The sequence below is a fragment of the Sturnira hondurensis genome, unplaced genomic scaffold, assembly GCF_014824575.4.
Source record: "Sturnira hondurensis isolate 20B ecotype Veracruz unplaced genomic scaffold, ASM1482457v3 Scaffold0016663, whole genome shotgun sequence".
Taxonomy (NCBI): Eukaryota; Metazoa; Chordata; class Mammalia; order Chiroptera; family Phyllostomidae; genus Sturnira; species Sturnira hondurensis.
Window position 1 is genome coordinate 12,021,157 of NW_028089294.1, and position 19,067 is coordinate 12,040,223.

The 19,067-nt window shown below is 44.9% G+C and overlaps 1 pseudogene; it reads right to left on the reverse strand.

Moving 5' to 3' along the window:
- Nucleotides 1–5,025: 5,025 nt before the first annotated feature.
- Nucleotides 5,026–18,439, reverse strand: LOC119001464 (transcription factor GATA-4-like; annotated as a pseudogene).
- Nucleotides 18,440–19,067: the final 628 nt, after the last annotated feature.

Below are 19,067 nucleotides of genomic sequence, written 5' to 3' on the forward strand. Positions count from 1 at the left end.
TTGTCATAAGGTGTGTTGCAAACTTGTCTGGAAACATGCTGGTGCTTTGAAAAAAAAATGTTGCACAATTACTCATTACATGTTCAAAAAAAAAAATACACGTCATTGCAGTAGTATAGGGAATGTGGGCTTTACACCGCTCCAGCTCACCTTTTAAATAAAGGAAAATGAAGTCAAGTCCCCTATGAATGAAGACAGGTTCCTTTTATTATCTATGGTGGCTGCTCTCTGCCCCTGCTGTAGTTGATTATAAACATGGCAGATAAACTGCCTGATTAATTTGCGCTTGTGCAGCAATTAGACCTTACCCGAGCTGAATGATCAAGTCACCCAAGTTCGCTCATTCATTTCTGCTGTCTTGGTTGGGCTCATTTGTAGGAGTCAGATGGGTTGTTGCTGGGAAGATGTCTCCTGGTTGTCAGTTTCTGTAGGAGCTCTGTGTCATTTCTCTACACCACAGACTTTACCTGGTGGGGGCTGGCCCCCGGGAAGCTGCACAATCACTCACCTTTCTTGGAGATTCAGCTCCTTCCTGACCTGTACGTCCAGGAAGAGACGGGTCAAAGTTTGGTAGCGTCAGCTCCACGCAACAGGGATGCCAAGGGCACAGAGCTGAGCCTGAGCTACTGATTCTTTGTAAATGAAACAGAAAAGGATGTTTTTGAAAACTCCAAACATGTACCTGAAAGTAATATAATATTGTATGGCAACTGTAACTGCAAAATAAGAGAAAAAATCATTAGAAAAGCTACCATCTAGAAGAAAACTCCAAACAAAAATTTATTGTATTATTAAATCAGGGATAAATAACATGCGGGAGCAGATTATAAACCAAGAAAACAGCTACTAAATGATAGATGGTCTGTTTAATACGTTTCAGTTTCCTGATAACATTTTGCAGGTGTAATCAGGTTCTGCTAAAGCCAGGCCACAACTGCCTTATCAGCCAGCAGTGTGCTGGTTGTATTTATGAGCATGTTTTTCTACATAAAATCACCTCCAGGAATCTAATTATTTCAGGTGTCTTCACTCCCTTACAAAAGTTTATGCACTGCTCTCCCTTCCCTCTCCTGGAATGAGGGACACATTTTAAGAACAGGTTTCTTTGAAAAGGTCAGCCTATTGTACATATTTATATATATAATATGTATGTATAATATTAAGCTATAAGGCATAAATAAAAATGCAATGTGAGCCAAATGCACTCGTATTTCAACAAAATAAACTTTCTGTGCAGGAACTGAGATCTAAGAATCCTATCAAATTGAACCAGCTCCATATTGAATTCTCTCCTTCCTGAGCCCTCGTGTTTCCGAGATGTTATTACTTTTGGCAACAGTAAAAAATTGGTCATTCTTCAATGATAATTCAGGCTGGACAGGTAGGGAAGTAAAGCCTGGTCTCCTCAACTCAGGCAAAGCCAAAGAATTAAGTCGGTCTCAAGTGGCGTGATGCACTGCTTTAACCTGCGGGTCTCACCCCTTGTTATTAGAAGTCGAGTTTGAGAGTGCAGCAACAACCTGGCCACCTCCTTCAATATCCTTGTTATCTTGGAAGGTCTCCTTGGGCGGGATGTGTGCCAAGTTGACTCTTGATCTAAGAATAAAACAAAATAAAAAAATGAAGAAAGCAAAAAGTAAGCAGATTTGAGGAGAAGAGAGTAGAAAAGGGAACATTTAGTGAAAACTGACTACAGCCAGGCATTCTGTGTATTTTATCTCATTTAGTCTCATAAAACTGTCATCAGTGGGTATTGAGTCCATGCTATTTATGAAAGAAAGATATGAGGCTTTGAGAGATTGCCTGGCTAACTCCCAAGCCCATATTCTTTCTATCACTACCTGGAGAATGAGGAAAAGTGGGAAGCAAGGAGTATGAAGGATTATGACCCACTCACTTCGGGGATTTTTGTTGAGAAACTTGTGCAAGGGAGATGGGGGGCTGAGGTGAGGGTGACTGCCTAAGAAGTATCATTTGAAAAGGCTGGGCATCAAATACAAGGCCCAAGGAGATCTGTCAACCCCCTTGAAGGTTTAGGCTTCTGTCCTGGAGTGTTTGGATTTTGTGGTTCCTTGGTGTAGCCCGATGTGAATGGTGAGTGGTGGAGTACATTCTATCCAGTAAGGAGCAGGAAGTGGACAGATGCCAGACACGATCTGATGTAAGTGTTGAAAGAATGACTCTGTCGCTTTGCAGAGAATAGACCATACTGGCTCAAATATAGGTTTAAGCGAACCAGACAGGGGAAATGGCGGTGGTCCAGGTGAGATAAGGTGGCGGCAAGAGCCAGAGCGGTCCTGACGGGGAGAGTGACAGTGGTTGAATTTACAGTCCATTTGGAAGGTAGAGCTGATGTCATGGCTGATGGAGGGGAGGTAACATGTGAGACAAAGAGAGAGGTCAAGGCTAGTGACAAGATTTTTTTTTTTTGCCTGAGCAATTTATTAACACTGTGATAAGGAAATATTAGAGCAGGAACATTTCTGAAAAGATAGAAGAGAAATTAAGCCTGGTTTGGGATATGCAAATCAGAAGCTACTGTACACGAGCTGGGTACGTTCGCTGGAGGCATATACAGAAATGCATGGCATTTAAATCCATGAGATCAGGCGAGATCTCTGTGTGGGGGGGGGTGACGAAGAGAGGGAAGAGAAGGGGTGCACAGACCCAGAGCCCCTCTGGCTTCTGTGTTAGGAATCACTGCTGAGCCCCCTTGGAGCTGCCCACAGTTTCCTTCCCCAACAAATCCCCCTTCTGACCATTTCCACGGCTATCACCTGGAGCCCAGGTGCCCGCCTCACTCCCCTTGGTGCCTGCAGGAGTTGTATAACTTTGTTTTGGCAGCCAGAGCAGACTAACAGAAATGGTGGCGGCTTTTTGCAGTGCCTGACCTCTGGTTTTTAGTACCTCTTTCCCTCCCTCCCTGCTTTAGTCCTCTAGTCCTTTCAACACTTTACACAATATCTGCAGTGCTAAATCCCTCGGTGCTGAAAACACCGAAGGTGATTTCCGTTTTTTCTGACTAAATCTTGACAGACGCAGTGTTTGCTACCAAGGACGAGGGCACCTCGAGTTGGATCAAAATTTACTGATATTGATGCAATTGCCAGAGATTTTGGAAAAAAATAAAAAAAGAAAAAGAAAAACAAAGAAAGATTAAAAACTGCATTTATTGATATGGTTGCAATGGCCAGAAATTTGAAAATCTCTGTATTATCTTGAGCAACTAGAGTGTTTACCGTCGGGTTGCTTGTTTGGTGGACTGAAACCTGACTCGGCAGTGGCTGAATTCAGTGAGGATGAGTCTACGGCCATACCCCCCCGAACGTGCCCGATCTTGTCGGATCAACGAAGCTGAGGGGCCATACCTTCTTTGGTATAATTCAAAGGCTTAAGAAGAAGAATTGAAATACGTATTACAGGTGTGACCCTCCCACAGTCCACTGTGTCCCCAAGCAGACTCGAAGCATTGAGAAATACACTGATGAAAGAAGCACCATAATTCCGTAAAGTGCTGTACTGTCTGTCTCTTGCTGGCTGGGGGTGAAAGTGATAGGTGCCCCTTTGCAATACAGCAGCAGAGGGGCTGGGACCACCTGGGGCCAATGACCGAAGTGGTCAGAAGGCGTAGAACAGCGATCTAAATGTGGCGACCCATTGTGGTTCTCTGATCAGGGTCCTTAGGCCCGAGAGATGGGCAGCCAACTACAGCAATATATCTAATCAGAGCCATCTGAGGTCTGGACAACAGTCACTGGACTCGTGTCCCCATGCTAAAATTGTATCCTCATACCCTAATCCCAGACTCAAGCCAGTTCAGTGACATGGAGTTTCTTCTTCTTAAAATTTTTTTGTTCGTTTATTTTGCTCTTTAGATTCTATATATGGCATTTGTTTTTCTCTGTCTGACTTATTTCACTTAGTGTAGTACCCTCTAAGTCCATCCATGTTGCTGCAAATGGTCAGATTTCATTCTTTTTGTGGCCTAGTAATATTCTATTATATATATGTCCCATCTTTTTTTATTCACTTGCCTATTGATAGGCACTTGGGTTGCTTCCATGTCTTAGCTACTATAAATAATACTGCAATGAACATAGGAGAACACATATTCTTTCAGATTAGTCATTTGAATTTCTTTGTATATATTCCCAGAGGTAGACTCACTGAGCCATAGTTCCATTTTTAATTTTTTTGAGAGGTATAGATAAATTTATTAGGTAAATACGATTTTACAGCTACTTCACCTTAAGACAATGTTAAAAGGTTGGTGGGTTAGGGAACGTACATGAGGATGGCCTTTATGAAAGAAAGCAATGTAAATGAGGATTAAAACAGATTCTTCATTTAGAGGTATTATCTGCTACAGTTTGTAGGATTTGGGGGTAGGGGGCTGGGTGTTTCAAGGTAGGACCTAGCAAGGCCCCAGTTGGTGAAAGCTGTGTCGATGAGGGAGGCGTGGAAGGAGGAGTCCGCAGGCTCCAATGTTACAGGTGGAAGCAGACACATGGAGACCAGGAGAGGGCCAAGGCCAGGTCGGCACTGGAGAGCCCACAAGGCTCACCTCAGTGTCTTCTTCTCTTATGAAGACACTCATCTTTCTTTCTATGAGTTTTGCTGTGTTTGTTTGCTTTGACTTTATTTTGCAAAATCCCTAGATTTTCACCTCCTGGATGAGAGACTTTTGCTGGAAAGGATGCGGGCGTGGGCACTCTGCACCCCTTGGATGCACTCGGCCTGTTGTCTGGCCCAGAGGCACACCTCCGCAGAACAGAAGTGGCATCAGGAGGATCTGAGAGCAGGTGAGTCAGAACCCATGGAACACCCTGCCCTGCCCCATACAGAGCTGGCCTCAGCCCAGGAGGGTGTCCCCCAGACAGCCTCTCCAGAAAGATCTCGGGGTTCAGATAAGTGTTAGTAAAACTTGCTTTAGCAGAACTTGTTCTCACTCAGAACCCTGTGTGTGGTGGGGTGGAGGATTCTGGGGGGCAGGCTTGGTGGGTGTGCTGCCGATTGCCTCAACTGCTGAGCTCTTGCTCCACTGAGGAGGAGCCATGTTCAAGCAGAAGGCAAAGCCAAATCACTCCTCCCGGTGGAAGGGATTTTTATTTTCAGAGGCCTTGGGGTGAAGAGAAGGAGAGAAGGAATGAGTCCCTGAGCCAGGGGAAAGAAATGTGGGGGAGGCAAATTTGCCAAGTTGCGATTTGGCTGAAGCCACATTGCATGCTGGGTGAAGCAGCCTCTCCTGCATCTGCCCATGGATGACCCAATAACATGGGTGCTACACCCAGTGTTTCTGGGGTCAAGACTCAGTTTTGAGGGATTCAGGGCCATGGTGCACTTGGAGGGGAGTGTTGGGCAAGGGCAGGGGCTGCTCAGAGGTGCCTGTCACATCCAAAGGCACATCATATACCCCAATGAAGGCTGGAGCAGGGGTCCCAGCACCCTGCCCCTCTACCCACCCTCAGATCCCCAGTGCTGGAAACACCACGGAAAAACCATCACCACAGGTCACAGTAATGGAAGGATAAAGAAGGACATCTCATCTCTGGTTGGGGCTCTAAGGGCAGAAAACGAGAAAGAAGTCTCTCTCTCCCTGAAAGGGACTGAAGTGTGCTCCTAGTGAATGGCGGATCCATCCAGATCAGAGTCTGGGCTCTTCTCTAGTCCCGCATCTTGAAAAGGCTCCTGACAAAATCTAACACCCACTTCCCCTCACCAAAGACCTTGACTTCAAGTGTCTTCCCAGCTGTTCTTCTGGAGCCATTCCCAGTCGGGGCAGGCCCGCTGGTGAGAGCCTAGAGCCTGGTCTCTGCTCTTCCCCAAGTCCCAGGTCTGTGCAGGAATCTGAGGAGGGAGGGAGTGATGCTCCATGACTGTTAGCCAAGGCCAGGCTGTTCCAAGGGTCCTGCTTGGCTGGGGCTGACCTGCGGTGGCTGGCTCACAGAAGACACATGTAGCCTTCAGGGCTGAGAGGACTGGGTGGATGGAAGGCCCATGTGTAGACATCGCACTGGCCAAGAAGGTCTGGGACAGGTGGAGGTCGTGGGACGCCAGCCTGGGCTCTGTCTCAATGGGGCGCCATCTCTTTACTGACGCTGGGGGCCGAGGTGATAGAGTAGCTGGAAACGCTGCTGGTGGGAGGAAGGCTCTCACTGCCAGTGGGGCCTGCTGGCATTCTCGATTTATTAAGGTTCTTGGGCTTCCGTTTTCTGGTTTGAACCCCCTCTTTCTGTATCACAAGAGGCCTGGGAACACCACGGAGCTTCCTGTAGAGGCCGCAGACGCTGCACATGGGCTAACCCTCCTCGCTGCAGCACCACAGCCGGGTGGTGGCGGTGGTGGAGGGGGTCTGGCGGTTGGCGCAGCAGAGGCCCACTCAGCGGGAAGCGTACAGCTGGTGCAGCGGCTGATGCGAGACCGGTTGATGCCGTTCATCTTGCGGTAAAGGCCGTAGGCGTTGCCTACGTAGTGCCCTGTCCATCCCGCCTCCAGAGCAGACCAGACGAGGCCCCGCAGCTGACACATTGTCTGCCTTCCAAGAAGTCATCAAACATATCTACGAGATTGTCTACGAGATTGTGGTATCAGGTAGTAGCAGGGTTGGCATGGCCGGGGTCTGTGGAAGAGACTGGCGGTATAGGCGGGGGTGGAGGGCTCGGATGGGTCATCCATGTAGGCCCGGTAGGGACTGGAGTGCGAGCCTTTGAAGCCCCCTCGCCCAATCTGCTCATGGCCGGTCAAGCATCCTCCGCCACTGCCATAGGCTGAGGCTTCCCAGGCTGGTGTGGTGCGGTAGCGGCAGCAGCTCCTGCCAGGAACCCGGTGGTGCCCGGGAAAGACACGGGCGTCGGGGTGCAGGTGGCTCCCTTGGCTCCTGCTAGGCTCTGGTCTGGCCTGGCCTGCAGGGTCCAGGGCCCAGCACCAGAGGTGACTGCACTGGAACCACAGCGCCCCAGCCACCGCCCCGGAGGTAGGGCAGGCCCAGCACCCAAGAAGGTCCCCGAGCATGTAGACAGTAGACTGGGGAGGACACAGCACCCGAGCTGCGCAGGAAGGCGCCGGACCACCGCCGCCATAAGGTCTGGAGCAGGGCTGTGGTTGGCAGCAAAGGCGGGCCTCTGGTGCGCCCTCCTGCCAGCCCTCGGCTTCTGATTCCTCCCCCTTGGGAGCAATGCACCGAGAGAAATACGATCAGGACAAATAATGTACCAGTGAGGGACTGTCACAAAAACAAAGATAAAAAAAAATCAAATGCTTTTAAAAATCATTCAAAGATGTCATCGATCAAGATTTGTTTACTCAGGAAAATCCCAAATTAACTCTTTAGTTGTTCCTGGAGGTGGTGGAGGAGGGGCCGAATCCACCCCAGGGCTTGGCAGTCCCCAGCAAGTGGGGTGGCAGAAGGCGCAGGGTGGGGCATGGGTGCACTTCTGGGAAAGGCCTTCGGGTCACAGCAGGCGCCGTGGCTGCGCACAGGCCGCAGGACACCTCTGTCTGGGCGCCTGGCGCGGTAAACTGGTGTTGCAGCCGCCGCCCTGCTGGGCTGGAGCTGACAGGAGGGTGGGCGAGCATCTGCTCCCTTCCTCTATTGTTCATTTTTTGAGGTAACTGCCCGGCGCTGTTTTCCACAGTGGCTGCGTGAGTTTGCGTCTCACCAACAATGCAAGGGGTATCCCTTTTCTCCACATCTTCCCAGCACTTGTTTGTTGATTTATTGATGGTAGCCATTCTGACAGGTGTGAGATGGTATCTGATTTGCATCTCTGATGATTAGTGACATTGAGCATTTTTTTTTTTTTTAAGATTTTATTTTATTTATTTATTTATCTTTAGAGGGGAAGGAGAGGGAGAGAAACATCAATGTATGGTTGCCTTTCATGCGTCCCCTGCTGGGAGTTGGCCTGCAGGGAACTGGCTTGCAACCCAGGCATGTGCCCTGGCTGGGAATCGAACCGTGATCCTCTGGTTCGCAGGCCCGCGCTCAATCCACTGAGCTACACCAGCCAGGGCTTGAGCATCTTTTTATATGCGTAATTGGCCACCTGTATGTCCTCTTTGGAGAAATGTCTGTTCAGGTCCTTTGCCCAATTTTTAATTGGGTTGGTTTTTTTTTTTTTTTTTTTTGATGTTGAGTTTTGTTAGAACATTACACATTTGGGTATTAACCCCTTATCAGAGGTATAGGTGACTATTTTACATTGTTGATGTTTTCCTTTGCTGTGCAAACATTTTTTAGTTTGATGTAGTGCCAATTGTTTATGTTTCTTTGTTTCCCTTGCCTGAAGAAATATATCAGAAAAAATATCGCTATGAGCAATGTCTGAGATTTTACTGCCCATGTTTTCTCCTAGGATTTTTATGTTTTCAGGTTTAACATTTAAGTCTTTAATCCATAATAAATGTTGAATTTATTATTGTGTGTGGTATAAGAAGGTGGTCTAGTTTCATTTTTATGCACATATCTGTTCACTTTACCCAACAGCACTTATTGAATAAACTATCTTTAGCCCATTGTATGTGCTTGGTTCCTCTGTCAAATATTAATTGACTATAAATGCATGGTTTTATGTGGGGGCTTTCTATTCTGTTCCATTGATCTATATATCTGTTTTGGTGCTAGTACCATGCTGTTTTGATTACTATGGCCTTGTACTACAGTTTAATATTAGGTAGTGTGATTCCTCTGACTTTGTTTTTCTTTCTCAAGATTGCTGTTGCTATTCAGGGCCTTTTTTAGTTCCGTATAAATTTTTGAAATATTTGTTCTAGTTCTGTGAAACACATCATTGTTATCTTGTTAGGAATTTTGTTGCATTTATAGTTTGCTTTGGTAGAATGGGCATTTTAATGATGTTAATTCTTCCTATCCATGAACTTGGTATGTGCTTCCACTTATTTTTATCTTCTTCAATTTCTTTTTTTCAGTGTCTTATAGTTTTCCAAGTACAGGTTTTTTATACCCTTTGTTAGGTTTACTCCTACGTATTTTATTCTTTTTGAAGCAACTATGATTGGGATTGTTTTCTTAATTTCCCTTTCTGATAGTTTATTATCCAAAAATTCAACTAATTTTTGGATAATTAATTTTGTGTCCTGCTACTTTACTGGATTCATTTATCAGTTCTAGTCATTTCTTGGTGGAATCTTTAGGGTTCTCTATGTACAGTATCAGGTCATCTGCAAAAAACAACAGTTTCACTTCTTCCATCCAATTTGGATGCCTTGTATTTCTTCTTCTTATCTGATTACTATAGCTAGGACTTCCAGTGCTATGTTGAATAAGAGGTAAAAGCAGACATTCCCGTCTTGTCCTTGGTCTTAAGGGGAGTGCTTGCAGTTATTACCTATCGAGTAAGATGTTGGCAGTGGGTTTGCCATATATGACCTTTATTATGTTTGGGTATGATCTCTCTACTTCCACTTTGCCGAATGTTTTTTATCATAAATAGGTGCTGGATTTTATCAAGTGCTTCTTCTGTATCCATTGATATAATCATGTGGTTTTTATCCTTCTCCGGTGTATTCTTTATGAGCACACCAAAGCGATGCTGTCATCAATGTATCGTGTCAGGAAGCACAGGGTGCTGGTTTGTTCATTGTCGCTGGTGTTTGAATGGTTCACCAGGTTAAGGTGGCGTCTGCCAGGTTTATCCTGGCACTTATTGTAGTTATTATTTTCCTCTTTTTAATTCATAAATAATTTGTGGGAAGATATTGTGAGGTCATGTAATTATCAAATGTTCACCCAGAAGTTATACCATCGACAAAAATAAGTGTTTTAAAGATCCAGCAGGCATGCACACTTAAGAGCATTTTCAATAAAAGGTGAGAAGGCAGGGGCGGCTCCATCACCCCTTCAGCACTTGGGACTCTAAGAGTTTGCCTGGCCCTGGCGTACCAGAGTCAACGCTGCAGTGTCTTACAGAGTTCTTCATGCAAGCTTCACCTCTGGTTTTTTTTTTTGTTTTGTTTTGTTTCCTTTGTTGGTTTGGCAACAAAAGCTGTATTGGATCTGCCAGGATTTTGAACTGGCCCCTCTATCCAGCACAGAGGCTTTCTGCCCGACTCTCTATTTCCTTAGGAAAGCTTCAGGCCCAGAAGTCACCTCTGTTTCTGAAGTAAACTTCTATTGCTAGAATATCTAACAGGCACACTTAGATTCTGTCTAATTCAAAGTGTGGGAAAAGGTTCTTGCTGGGACCCATACTATAAATGTTTAGCTTGATGGACCATCCCATAGCATTCCTTGATGTATGGGGCCGCCTATAATTAAGGGCATTTATAACATAGGAAATATGCTGTTCCCAGCATAGGGGAGTTGGCAAGGTTGAGATGGAAAACCGTCAGAGGAAGCATTCTAGGCTCATGAGACAGAAAGAAAATATTGGTAAGGGAGCCAGGGGTCAGGGTTCTTAGTCGTATACACACACACACACACACACACACACAAGCACATTTACAGAGTGATAGAGAAAGGGAGAGACAGAGTAGGAAAATAGAAGGGGAGAGACAAGAAAGAAGGGTGGAGAAAGGGAAGGGAATTTTTGTTTGTGATGGGATAGGTGTGTGTTAGTTCAGCCCTATTCCTGGGTAAGACAGAAAAAAGAAAGGGTACATTAACATAAAATTGTACTAGCTTTTTTATGCTAATAAAATATATATATTTTTTATTTTTAAAATATATATTATTATAATATTACAGTTGTCCCATTTTTCCTCCCTTTTATTCCCCTCTGCCCTGTACCAACACTTCTACCAGTATTTTCCCACCGTAGTTCATGTCCATGGGTCGTACATGTGAGTTTTTTGGCTTCTCCATTTCCCGTACTATTCTTAACCTCCCCCTGTCTATTTTGTACCTACTATTTATGCTTCTTATTCCCTCTACCTTTTCTCCCATTCTCTTCCCAGCCCCCCTCCCCACTGATAACACTCCATGTGATCTCTATTTCTGTTACTCTGTTCTTTCTAGTTGTTCGCTTAGACTGTTTTTGCTTTTTAGGCTCCGTTGTTGATAGTTGTGAGTTTGTTGTCATTTTACTGTTTGTATTTTTGATTTTTCTTATTTTTCTTAGGTAAGTTCCTTTAACAATTCATATAATAAGGGCTGGATGATTATGAACTTCTTTAACTTGACCTTATCTGGGAAGTACTTTATCTGCCCTTCCATTCTAAATGGTAGCTTTGCTGGATAGAGTAATATTGGATGTAGGTCCTTGCCTTTCATGACATTGAATATTTCTTTCTAACCCCTTCTTGACTGCAAGGTCTCTTTTGAGAAATCAGCCGAAAGTCTTGTGGGAACTCCTCTGCAGGTAAATGTCTCCTTTTCTCTTGCTGGTTTTAAGATTCTCTCCTTATCTTTAATGTTGGGTAATGTAATTATGATGTGTCTTGGTGTGTATTTCCTTGGGTCCAACCTTTTGGGGACTCTCTGAGCTTTCTGGACTTTCTGGAATTTCCTTTGCCAGAATGGGGAAGTTTTCCTTTATTATGCTTTCAAATAAGTTTTCAATTTCTTGTTCTTCCTCTTCTCCTTCGGGCACCCCTATGATTTGGATGTTGGAATGTTTAAGTTTGTCTCAGAGGTTCCTAAGCCTCTCCTCATTTTGTTTTTGAATTCTTGTTTCTTCATTCTGTTCTGGTTGAAAGTTTATTTCTTCCTTCTGCTCCAAACCATTGATCTGAATCCTGGTTTCCTTTCTTCACTGTTGGTTCCCTGTACATTTTTATGTCACTGTTCATAGCCTTTTCTTTTCTCTCTATTTTGCAACCACACTCAACTATTTCTGTGAGCATCTTGATTACCAGTGCTTTGAACTGTTCATCTGATAGTTTGGTTATCTCTTCATCACTTAGTTGTATTTTTCTGGAGCTTTGATCTTGTCTTTCATTTGGGCATGTTTTTTAGTCTTAGCAGACCTGTTACATATTAAGGGGTGGAGCCTTAGGTATTTGCCAGGGTGGGGCAGCCCATGTTGCTCCATTGTGGTGATGTATGTCAGGGAGTGGTCCAAGAGGGAACAATGCTGCTTGTTCAGCTCTTCAGGAAGTGGCTTTCAGTTACTGTCTCCACTACCCACAAGCAAGTTGGGCCCTTCTGGTACTGATTCCTGGGTAGGTGCCTTTGTGTACATCTTAGGACCCTGTGGGTCTCTCCAAGGAACTCTCCTGTGAGGCTAGGAATTTCTCCCAGTGCCTCAAACCCCACAGATTTTTTTAGTCAGAGATTTTGAGGCTTTATTTTCCTGTGCTGGACCCCAGGGTTGTGTGGTCTGTCTTGCTCCCCAGTTGTTCCTCCCAGTTTATCTGCATGGAAGTGTGGGACCAACTGGTCTGCAAGCTGCCACCCCACCTGCTCTGATCCTCCAGCCATTGCCTTGCCAAGAGTCCTCTCCATCCGGCTGCCCGTCTCTGCCCCTCCTACTAGTCTGGATGAATATTTCTTCTTAACTCCTTGGCTGTCAGATTTCCATAGAGTTAAATTTTCTGGCAGTTCTGGTTATCTTTGTTTTTAAATTTGTTGTACTTCTTTTGGTTGTGTGAGGTGGCAAAGAGGTAGCGAAGTGTAGCTACCCATGCCTTCATCTTGGCCAGAAGTCTAAAATATATATTTTTTAGGTTTTATAAAATCTCTGTATAAAATATAGATTTTATAATATATTATTACTCTAATTTATAATCTCACTAACCATGTGTAAGGGTTCCCTTTTCCCTACATCCTCACCAACATGTGTTATTTGTTGACTTTTTGAGCGTAGCCTTTTTGACAGGCATGAAGTGATATCTCATTATGGTTTTGATTTTCATTTCTCCTCTGATTAGTGATGTTGAGCATTTTCCTAAGTCTGTTGGCCATCTGTATATTTAATTTGTGGAACTGCACAGAAACTTAATTTCTTTTTGTGACCTTTTCTCTTTTCTTTCCTTTTGATTCAGATCAGCCTTGTCCAGCACCGTGCCTCACCTGCCTCTCTCGTTCCTTGCATGTCCACTCCCTTGATCATTAAGGACTCAGGACAGCGAGGTCCTGGTTAGCATGAAACAATCTTAGGAACAAAACTTTGGGTCTATCGACCACAGAGACAGAGTTTCAATATAACTGAAGATAATTTCTAGGCCTCAGTTCCATTTTAGTTTCAGACTCAGAAGAGTGGAACCCTACCAAACACACCCTTGTAAAACTAGAGTATATGACGCCGTGGCTGACATTAGGACTGGATACGATGATCAACTACCTCCTACCCTAGCACCAAACCATCAGTGGAGACCACAGGCCTGACCATAATCCTAACTCCCTTAGTCCCCTATATAACCCATCCTCTAGAAGCCATTGGAGAGCCAGTTTTTTTACATTACCATGACTCTGGGCCTGGCCACATTTCCTCAAATAAACTCTTACTTTTGGGGGCTGCAGACTCTTCTGTTTGCATTTGATTGGGCTTTGGTGGGCACAGGCAAATGATGCCTTTAGTCTGGCAACACTTTCTTGTAGATGCCTTCAGCTTTTTTGCCTTTGTTTTACTCATTTGCCTGTTGCAACTCAACCTGGCAAAAACCAAGTCACTACCTGCTGTGTGCCTGGCTGCCTGCACCCGAGTGTTTCAGGGCAAAAATCCCACAGTTGGGTAAATTGATAAGACTTTTGAGTCCAGTGATGACCAACTACTCTGAGCTCATGATGTCCAACCTCGCTGGTGAGATAAGATCATTCTTTCACTCTCTTCAAGGAATATTTGTACATTCTCCAGTTTTCTAGTTGCATGCATCCCATTCTAGGTTTCTCTCACCTTGCTTTGTGCAGTTTTTTTTAATGCCCCAAATGGTATATAATATAGACCAAATGGAATATAATATATAATATATTCCATTTCTCCCAGCTACCAAATCCAAGCACCTGGTGGTCTTACCACCCAGTTTCTCCTGTGTCCAAAAAGGTTTCCCTCTTCCTTCACAAAGCCAGGCTCCCCTTTTCACCTTATGAGGATGTTTGTTCCTTTGTTGGGGTTTCTGCTTTTACCCTCTTAAACCCTTAGCTTCCCATTGGGTCCATCCAACAAATGTTTGCTTATTATTAGAAGATGCAAATATAGAATATTAATGTTTTTCTAATCTCCTCCATCTATTGCCCCAATTCTTTGTTTTCTTACTTAGCTGCACTTCTTCCAAGAGCTATCTGTATCACACCCTCAACTCTTATTTATTCTTTGTTGTATTCAGTTTTGGCTTCTGTCTCCTTCATGCGGTAGAAAACAATCTTGCTAGGTTGAAGGCAATCTAGCTAGGTCACTTCATGCTGCCAAAACCAATGGTGATTTCTCTGTCCTCCTTTAATCAGACCTTTCAAGGCATTCTAGGCTTTTAAGAAATACTTAAAAAACATTGTATTTCTTCTCTTGGCTTCCATATCATATGCCCTTGTTTTTTCTCCAATTCTCTGGTCTTCTCAGACTTCGTTGCTAGCGCCTTACACTACTTCCTCCCCCCGACCCCAGCCCCTCTGCTGAACTCTAATATTTGAGTTCCTCAGGGAATAGTTCATGGCCCTCTTCTCTTTTCCCTTTAAATTCTCATCCCTTCTATTCCCATGATTTGTGGTATTACTTATATACTATGACCCTTAAGTGAATATCTATAGCCTAGACTTTATTCTGGTTCCCAGACTCTTATAGTTAATGACTTTTTTTTGATATTTCTAACTAGATGGCTCACAGAAATCTCAAAATTGCACTGCCTCAAAGTAAACATTCGATTCCCCCATTCTCAATGCATCATTCTTCCTCTTCTGGGCGATTGCACTCAGGCAGAACCAGCTCCATCTTTTCTGCCACCTGCTTCTCAGTCTCTGTTTCCATTCCTCCAACACACGGTCTACTTCGTCACAAACTGCAAGTGATTCTGTCTCTAAGGTACGTCATGGAATTATTGTAGACATGTTCCTATTCATCTCTGTAGACACAACCCAAGCCGCCATCTTTTCCTGTCTGACTCCTGCCTGACCTCCCAATTGGTCTTTCCGTCTCAACTCTTGCCTCACTTCAGTCCACCTTTCATGTAGCAGCCAGAATAATGAAATAAATGAAGATAGGATTGTATCTCACACTCACAAATAAACTGTCCCCCCCACCGTTGAAGACCATCAATGGTTTATTTCACTTAAAACACAATCTAAAGCCCTTTACATGGTCCGAAGTCCCTGCATGATGTGACTTTCCTCACCAACTTGCCCTTGAACTGCTTTTCCACTCAATCACTACACTGATTTCCCTCCTCCCATTAGCACCGCAAGTACACCAAACTCGTTTCCACATCAGGGAGTTTGTATAACCTATTCATTCTGCCTGGGACGTTCTTTGCCTGGCTAACTCTGAGTTAGTACTCAGTTCTAACACTGTTTCCTCAGTATTGCCTTCTCTTGCTTTTCTATCTTCAACAGCCAGTATTTTCTATTGTAACAGTCCACTTTGTAAATATATATTTGTTTGTGTGTATATTGGTTTAATGTCAATTTTCTTTAAAGACATTTAATCTCCATGAGTGTAGAAACCAGGCCTGTTTTATTTGCCCTTGTATATCAGTGATTATAGTTCCTGGCCTACAGTAGGCACTCAGTATATGTTGGTTGAATGACTTTATTTTTTAGTATAATGTAGGTAATGATAAGTTCTTCAAACCCAGGCTGAGATCAACTTTTTTGATCTATTTTTCTGTGTAACTGCCCCGAATCTCTTAATCCCTCAGGCAAGGATGTATCATTTTCTCTTAGAAAGTTCTATTTTATAGCCTTCTGCATGAACACTGACAAGGCTACTAATGTTAGATTACTAATACAGATATTCCACTCTCCTCCACCTCGTGTTATGGGTAGGATGATGTTCTCCTATTGTGTTCCATTATTGTTTCAATGTCTGTTACTCCTTGGGAGAAGATCATTAACCTCCTGACCCTTTGCCGTCAGGTTTGCTTGTGTGACCTGTGATACCTGCCTCTCCATGTAGGAGGATTATATTTCTCTGATATCGAATATAGTCCAGGTGACTCAGTTTGGCCTAAGAGTGTAAGTGAGGTATGCCACTTCTGAGCGGAAGCATTAGAGCCATTGCATTAACCCACAAACTCTCATTTCTGTTTATCACGAGAACGGCAATGTCCCATATGGGGCTACTGCTTCAGCCTGGATCCCAAGACCTTACACAGCTTGCAGGCAGCATGTCACATAAGCAAGAACTAAACAAATTTAATTTTGTTCCAGTTAAACCCTACTTAAGCTGACTGACAGACTCACTTCCTTGAAGTTGGATATTGCCAGGGTGACTGTTTCTACCAACAAAATGTGAGTGCAAGTCTCTTGTGTCACTTTTGGGTGGGTGTAGCTCGGTCCTATCTCCCCAGGCTTCAGAAGTCATGCCTCTGGGCCCAAACGCAGTGCAACGGTAAAGAATCAGGAGCAACATGTAGGGAAGATGTGATATTCAAGACTTAGTAGAGAGAGAGAATGAGATTGCCTGGAAGAAGACCTTTTGCACCTAACACAGACGCAGAAGGGCCTGGACTCTTTCATCCATATCCTTACTGCTGGCTTTGGACTACTGAGCATTTTCTTGGGTCGGACCTAGCCTGTAAAGGTCCTGAAGTCCTGGATGTCAGAGGTCGCTAGTTCCCTCTCTCCTTGGCTCCCCGCCCGTGAAGTGAGGGAGTGTTGTGTCCTTACTGCAGCAGAATGGCCCGAGGCAAGCTCCTGGGAGGAGTCCATGCTCCTTTCCCTGCCCTCTGGTGGGATTCAGGACTTTTCCTCTATAAAGTGGCAAACGGATATCATTGGTTTACTGACAGATGTACATGGTTGGGAGGTTCTTGAAAGAGTGGCTAAGATACAGTACAAAATAATGCCACGCTCCCACTTCCGCTGCAAGAAACATTTCTTGTATACCTGCTCCATTCCTGGAAATTGACAAGGATCATCTCTGTACAACCACCAGGTAGGGAAAGTACTGACTCTATCAGACAGGTGGCAACATCACTTTAGACAGCACAGGGCACAGAGCTGGTGAGCGGAGAACCTGGACTTTGAACACGCATTTTAATTTCCTCCTCTTCCTCCTCCTCCTCTTTCTTCTCTGTCTCTCTGTCTCTGTCTCTGCCTCTGTCTGTCTGTCTCTCTTTGTATGTTAGTGACACTGCACATAACACTACTAGTGTCTAAATCTCATCTCTGTGACTTTTTTCCTTGGAAGCTCTTCCTGGTCTGGCATTGAAGGACAATTTTCAATCTTCTGGAAACAGTACCTTTGTTACTGGAAGCAGTAACAAAAGCTATTTCTTAAAAGTATGATGAAAGAGTCCAGAGTGGCAAGCTTGGAGAACTAAAATAACAAACTCTTTTCCAACTCCTGTCGGTGACTCCAGCACAAGCTGTGTGAGCCCAGGGGTTACTAGAGCTCCTAGTTAGAGCCACTGGCCTGAGACAGTCCTGTTGGAGATGTTTCAGACCCCGAGGCTTCACCTGGTGTCCCTCTGAATACAGTGAAATGCACTAGATGAAAAGGTGAGCTACAGGGTCCCTCCCCCCATCAGATGGCTTCCCAGAAGGAATCGTGGGCTTCCCAAGTCAGAGAATACACCATAATTAAGGGACCGTGCTGGAATAGCCACAGCGCCTATATCTCAGACAGTGCCACCCATTGCTCCTGCCTGCTGCTGCCATGTCTGGCCTGAAGCTGACCTGTCAGCTCTTGAAGGGGACTAATTATTTGGTGGTGGCTCCACCAGGCTTTTTAGGGCCTGTGGTCTTCGTGGCAATTTGAATGGCATATCTGTGTTAAGTTTTGTAGAAAAACAACATCTTCCTGCCCGCTTCTCCCACGTTTCTCTTCTTTTTGGTGGTTGCTGGTAAAAAAGGGCCGAATCTCTAGGCCCTGATTAAGGCAGTAGGCAGATGGTAGGCATATGAAAATGGGAGCGAATTTAAGCTCTTTAATTCAGGGCATGCCAATGACTGCTTCTTGGAGTTGATATCTGGTTCTCATACCCTGTCCTTATAGTCTGGGAAACTGGCCTTCACAGACAGGAGCTGGGCATTAATGTATTTCTTATCTCACCTACAAAGGCTGGTATAGCACCCTGCTGCTTCCCACACAATGTAAAAGTAAATAGCAGCTCCCCTAGCCCATGTGTAAGTTGAAAGGGACTTGCGTGTGGGAACTTCGGCTTTCCGAGGCGGGGACCTGTGGGAACTTCTGGAGGCAAAGATAGCTGCTCCAGCAGCTCTGTGGGGCAGCTGCTCCCTTATAGAAGGGAGGTGAGAAGAGATTGTCTTAGCATTCCAGGGCTTTCCAAGGAGGAGATGCAGACAGCCCTGTGGTCTGATGCCCTTCCGGTCAGAACTGACTCACCTGGCACAATGCAGTTCGGTTGGCATCATGGCACTGGGGACCATGAGGCCACAGAGGTGGGCTCTTGTGCCTGTCTCCCCCTCCTTCTGCCTGGGGTTGGCTCTCTTTGAGCTACTTCCTGTTTTCCCTTCTCATCCTCTGGCCAAACCGGTTTTCCCACCTGTCCCTTTCTCACCCTTCCTTGTAGTCTTCACTTGTCCTGCAGACATTCCTTCCAGGCCCCTTCTGAAGTGTTCCTCCTGAGAGTACCCTGCCATCGCGGAGTTCAAACCATGAGAAACTCTCATAAGATCTGCTGTTTTCTTGAAAGTCCTACTTAAATCAACATTCCTGGTAACTGGAGTTTATGCAAGCAGAACTCACTTTTTTTTTAACTGTCTTTTTTTTTTTTTCGATTTTACTTATTTTTGGAGAGATAAGGGAGGGGGAAAAAGTAGAGGAAACATCGATGTGTGAAAAAGATCAACTCGTTGCTCCCAACCGGGGACTGGGACTGCACCCCAGGCATGTGTCCTGACCTGGGATCAAACCGGCGACCCTTTGGTTTGCAGGCTGGCACTCCAGTCCACTGAGCCACTGAGCCACACCAACCAGGGCAGAACTCACTTCTTGATCCTGGATTTTTGTTCTTGGTTTTGGCTGTTTTGTTTTATAAACCTTGAGGGTTTTGTC